Below are 6,229 nucleotides of genomic sequence, written 5' to 3'. Positions count from 1 at the left end.
GAGCGAATTATTGCTCACCTTGTTGTAATGGACATGGTCTCTATGTGTAGCATATTAATATGCAGGATTTGTTTATCATAGAATCTGTTTGTAATGAACATGGTCTCTATGTTGTAATGAAATCTATTTCTTGTGCAGAACATATCAGCATCTTTTACACATTTAACAAACAATAAAAATCTCGTGCACTAACAAGGATTGTTCCAAAAAGACAACTTTTTCCAAACGACAAGTGTGAAACTCAAATATCATTGAACACAATGCAACAAGCCTGGAAATTAATACATTGAACACTTAACATATAATACATACATTGAACAAAATACAATAGGTCTGGAACTCAAAATACATAAGTTATATACAATGAACATAATATAACAACCACTTTACAAAAATGTCAACTTCGTTATTTCTCTTCTTCTTTTTCTTTTTTAATATCCGTGGGTGTCTGGGCTAGCTTGCAGGTAATCAACTTTGTTGCTTCTACCCAGCAAGTATTTACATTGAACTCAAGTTTGAGTAGCTTTTACATTAAACACAATACAACAATTCTGAAACTCAAAGTTGCATTTGGGAGCTAGGCAAGCTATCTAGCTGGGTTCTATCTATCCCAAGTTGCATCTATGAATGTAATGTAAATAGTTAAAAATGAACATAATAGAAAAAAAAAATAGAGTAGAGAGAGTGACGGAATAAATCAAGATTAACTACACTTTCTTGAGTCTCCATCACACAACGCCAAACTGAGTTCCAGTAGACTCCAACACTTCGACAGTGTTTTGGGGCGACTAGCAATAGATTAAAAAAAGAAAAAGAAAAAAAAAAGATCAAAGTAAACTATAGAGCAAAACATTCATCTAATTTGACCAAATATAATAACAATAAAATTTAAAGTCAGTAATAGGTATGTTACCTGAAAAGGAGCACTCCCTTCATTCCCAACAATTGTTTGGCCAAATAAATTCCTGCATCAACAACTTCGCTATCTCTTCCATGCGGCTACGACATGGGGAAACACCATATTACATCTAACAAATAATTACAACTTCAATGGCTAATACATCGACTACAAAGGTACACTGAGTTTACCTATTTACGTTTTTCCCTTCGAGCAGCCTTTTTCGTATTGGGTTTATGCACTCTCTCAATCATTGATTTTTTCCAGAGAGATGGCGGCCTACCTTTATCTAGCACAACACAAGGGCTAAGTACTTTCTTTGAACTCTTAATTGTACTTGTATTGGCAGTGGCAACTTCTGGCCTGGATTTGGGTTGTTGCAACAGCTTGTTGGCAAGGTAGATCTCGTCATTGCAGACAACTTTGCAACCATATCCTCAACATGGTCATCACATGATGCTGCATTTGTTGCCACATTGTAACACTTTTTGATTATACGTGCATATCTGCTCACATTTGGCCTTGCATCAGCTACGTTATAATTACTTTTCATAACAGTGTATCTCTTTTTTATATCTTTCCTCCATTGATCCAATACGTACTTCTCTAGCACATTACGGACAAGAAACAAATGATGGTAACCATGCATATGACATTTGTGCATGTAAACCATCCATATAGTTTTGGATGTCTGGATAAAATAGTGTTGGCATCACCTAACACATAAAACAGGTATCACCTAACATATAAAGTGGTAGTGATAATGTGCAGAAAAACAAAAATCAATATAGTCATTAAAATAATAGTTTAATAGTTTAAAATTAAAATTCAAAATACCTACAACACTGTATTGGTTGATGGATGAGTGGTAGGAGGTGTTGGTAAATTCGGATACCATGGTCTTGGTATCACCTAAAACATAAAGGAATAATGATAATGTGCTAAAGACTTAAACATTAAACACTACTTCATCTCCTCTAATGTTATACCTGCATTGTTGGACTTGTGGTATGAGGTGTTGAGAATTGTGGGCAAAAGGGTCTTGCTAACACCTAACATATAAACCAACTATTAGTTGAAGAGTCAACCAAAACTTATGTAATAAATGTAGAGATTTAGTGAAATAGTTATACAGGATTTTAAGCACAGTTATGAATACCTGGGTTAATGGATTTGTTAGTGGATCTGTGGTAGGTGTTAATGGAGATGCGTGCTCTTTACCTTTCTCCATCTAGACAATACTTATGAAAGAAAAGACACTTTAGTGCCTTAATCCTTGTGGTAATTTATTTTATGCGGCTTATGGACCAAATAATTCCCTCACAACCATCTTACCTTCAATCAATTCTGTGCTCTTAACTATTTTGGACAAGAATCTAAAGTGTTATTCAAAGGCCAAGAAATAAGAAATATGGGTGCCCCCCACTCAAATAGTGCAATAAAAGTTGAAGAATGAACCAATACTTACAACAGCTCTTTTTAAGATGGAAGGTGTTCCATTTCAAGTTTGGGGAATTGTGTAAAATAAGTTCAAGTTTGAGGCATTCAGTATCCTATATGCATGGGAAAATTTTAATGATTATAGTATAAAAAAAAATAGATTGATTTCAGAAATAGGATTTCGTTAATGTGCAATGAAGCTACTGTAAAAATAAAGATCAAAAGGTTTTTAGTCAAATTGAAAACTGTTTATAAGATGGTTCGATGGATTTTAATTAAATTGAACAAAATAATTTTGTTTTACCTTTGAAACTCCTTGACCATATCTTCAACATTAACCACTACCCATGAATTATTTGGTCAAATTTCTTGGATGATGATTTATCAGCTTTTCCAAGGTTGTCTCCACCTGTGAGTACTTTTCTTAGTTAGGTATAAAGCTTAAACTCAATCAACAAGTAACTGAAAATTCTTCACAAACAGAAACAAAAAAGAAATCCATCCCTCTCGCAGATCTCCTCTCACACCCCCTCTTGATATGACAACCCCATTGTCCTTATTGTCATTAATTTCAAGAAAATTATATCAGTCCCTATATTAAGGTTTAGACTTGAAGTAAATGAAGTAAAATTGAATGTAGACTTAAATGCTAATGTTTCCTGCTCAATTTCAATGGCAGAGTAATTAGTTCAAAGCTAGACTGACTTAGAACTAGACATATATTGCTCACAATCTCTCTCAACATATGAGTGACAATGCACAACATTGAAACAAAAACCATACTTATCTGATCAAGGCGCTCAACTTTCACACCATTTATGAATTTCCTCTAAAACAGTACTAATAAAATGAACTCTCTATCTACTAATAGCATCAAAACACCAAGACATTTCAAAAAAAGAGTAAAAATGATAGAAAAAAGCATCAATGCGTGCGAAACAAAGTAACTATTTCCTACAATGCATCAATATGTGCCAAAAAGAGTAAAAATTTACTAGTCAAAGCAAAAAATAAAAAATAAAAAAAATTTGGTTCCTTGCACAATCGAGGTTTGACCTTTCTTGTTCTTTGTTTGTAAGCAAAACTCAAGGAATCACATGAAAGGGACCACAAAAGAGAAAAAGCCAGAGATCATTACCGAGGGTGCACAAGAGATCGTTGAAGGCCTCGTTTTGCAGAATGTGAAACCCGAATCCGATGTCCAGACATGCTGGTGGCGACAGAGCCTTGCCCAGACGTCTCGGTGGTGAGAGAGCCATGCCCAGAAGTGCTAGTGGTGGAGACGTGCTGATGGCGGAGATCAAAGGGGCTGGGTTGCATTCTGCGTTGCTTCTTTGTTCTTGCATTGAGAGGGAAACAAGAGCCATCCTTACTTCAGCACAGAAATATATGGTAATTTACAAAACTACTTGCCAAGTCAGCGGGAGTGCACAAGGGGTGCCCGAATTTGACTACCTGTAGCATTATTGCAACATCTATCATGCCAAGCATCCTCTGATAGCTAGAATTAACAATTCGAGAGAAGGGAATGAAAAATAAAAGGAAGAAAGCTGCTACACAGTTTCACTCTCCTCAACCAATGATGAATTACCAGAGTTTAAAATTAGTAATCTAAGAGAGAAGCACTTGACCAGAAGTTGTAGAACTCCTAATTGTGTTCCCAGAACCAAGTGCAATTCCTTTCTTTCCAAGTGGCTGTAGAATTATCGCCAACAAAGTGAGGCTGGTGTAAGTTTCTCTTTGAAAGTTGCATTTTTAAAACCTTGCACTTGCCAAGAAAATTCAACTTTAGTTCATGCATGATACCTATGCATTTGAAGGCAGAAATGGCAGTTTAGACTTCCCAGGATAAAGAGATAGGTTGGCTAGGTAGCACTCTGTAAAATCAGGTAAAATAGATGGTTTCAAGATGATTTGTTTTGGTAGATAACTTCCAAAGTTTATGACATAGTCAAATACTTGAAACCTCCAATAGGAAGTTCCTTCAAATAACTTACAAGCTCCAGATCTCATAAGATTATGCTAGAGTTATCCTTGCATTAGTTTGTTGGTATCCACAACCACAACCTCATCATCACCAATAAAAGATTTAGCTGTGAAACCAACTTGAAGGATACAATGTCTATCGTAAACAACAACTAGTGTCTTGCAACATGATATGTTTGACAGAGATTCCCACACCTTGAGAATGAGCTTTGAAAAGTAAAAATTAAGTAGACTTAATAGTTTCCATACGTGCCAATTACAACAAAGGTTTCTTCCCCTCTCTCCTTGACAACCAACACGGCATAACTATTCTATATATTTGAAAATGATATTTAGATTAACTCCCAATTTAATAAACAATTCTACCATTATTTTAAAGAAATAGGAATTGGGGCTTGTGGCTCTGGATGATAATGTAAAATTGAGACATCCATTTTATATCTTGAACTCACTTGAACCAAACTCCATCTTTCGAAACTTAGCTTCGTAGAGATTACATTGTCTTTCTATATGCATCATCTGACATAAAAAGAGAGGCTCTCGTTATTTTGTAAGACTAAAAAGTTATGAATCTTGCAAGAAAGTAGAAACCAGCTAAGTTAACAAAATAAAGTAGGTGCATAGAGAATAAAGATCATTGTCAACAGCGTACAAAAAGCGATATAATGTGCTTTACCACATTAATTCAAAAACTACATAATCAAGGAGATGCGGGCATATTCTCTGGCATTTAACTCCTTTAGGACTAACCTAAATGGGTATGGGGGATGGGTATCTCACATTCGACGGTGCCGTTGTTCCCACGGCAGGAGAGGAGGCTCGACTAGGGGTATCGTTTGGCCTGCTTGGTTCGCAATGGAGCGGAGGACAACATTGTTCCCACGACGGGAGAGGAGGTGGGCTCTGGGTATCAGCTTGGTTGTTTTGTGATAGAGGGAGCAAAGGAGAACGTTGTTTCCATGGTGAAAGAGGAGTGGAGGAGAAAAGATGTTGCAATATTGCGGAGGAGAAAACCGTATGCGTGGTTCACGATGGAGCGAAGGAGAAAAGCCGTCTGATGTCTTTTTTTTTTTTTTTTCTTTTGCATTTCAAACTTAAAAGGAAACTCAAAGATGAGGGAGGGACATCACTGACACTGTATCTCGAATACCGATGACCACGACAAGTCAATCAATTAGGGATTGAATTTAATAAATATTCTTTAAGAGTCACATGTGCAATTGCTATTAAAAAAGGAATAAGAACAAGTACGTATTAGTTGCTGTTACAAAAGAGAATTATGAGAGAGAAAGATAGAGAGAGGAATTGAATGGGGGTAAATGTAATGTTTTAGGTTTTATTCATAAGTTAAAAGATTATTTTATTTTGAGTGCTACAAATAATTATAATAAAGAGGAATGTAAGAATATATATATATATATACACACTTAGATATAAGAAGAAATATAAAATTAAATGGTTCAAGACCTTAGTTTTTCAATTTATTTGTTATTTATAAAGAATATATTTGTGATTGATTATTCAAAGTAATTAAGATATTTTGTGTTGGCTAGTTTTTGGGTTTTTTACTTCAATATTATAATATTTTGACAATAATATATATCTATATATATACATTTCGGTTAATGTTTCTTTCTAATGTTTAAATTAGTTTTAAGTCACGTACTGGAGGTTTGGTCGTAGTGGAGGTTTGGCATTATTGTGGAAAGATGATTGTGATTTGAATGTGCTTAATTATTCTATGAATCATATTCATGCTTCTGTTAATGATTCTAGTTTCGAAGGAGGGGAGGGGCTAATTATTGGTGTGTATGGTCATTTACAATCTGATAGGCGGGATGAGGTTTGGAATATAGTTAAAACTTTGGATATGGGAGTGACTTGTCATTGGTCGGTTTTTGAGGA

The 6,229-nt window shown here is 35.2% G+C and overlaps 1 long non-coding RNA gene across 12 annotated transcripts; it reads right to left on the bottom strand.

Annotated features, from left to right (window-relative positions):
- Positions 1–282: 282 nt before the first annotated feature.
- Positions 283–5,394, bottom strand: LOC122306957. Of its 12 annotated transcripts, XR_006241587.1 has the most exons (10): positions 5,075–5,394; positions 4,777–4,843; positions 3,930–4,215; positions 3,477–3,793; positions 2,643–2,747; positions 1,888–1,950; positions 1,736–1,810; positions 1,090–1,614; positions 914–999; positions 283–788 (listed from the first exon to the last, which is right to left on the bottom strand). It is a non-coding gene; the product is annotated as an uncharacterized LOC122306957 (long non-coding RNA). The 12 variants fall into 12 exon arrangements; XR_006241585.1 differs by having other exon boundaries at positions 1,736–1,950; XR_006241586.1 differs by having other exon boundaries at positions 1,090–1,810.
- Positions 5,395–6,229: the final 835 nt, after the last annotated feature.

This window comes from Carya illinoinensis, chromosome 4 (genome assembly GCF_018687715.1).
Source record: "Carya illinoinensis cultivar Pawnee chromosome 4, C.illinoinensisPawnee_v1, whole genome shotgun sequence".
Classification (NCBI taxonomy): domain Eukaryota; kingdom Viridiplantae; phylum Streptophyta; class Magnoliopsida; order Fagales; family Juglandaceae; genus Carya; species Carya illinoinensis.
The sequence above is the reverse complement of the archived record's forward strand: the minus strand, read 5'-3'. Positions and strand labels throughout refer to the sequence as shown.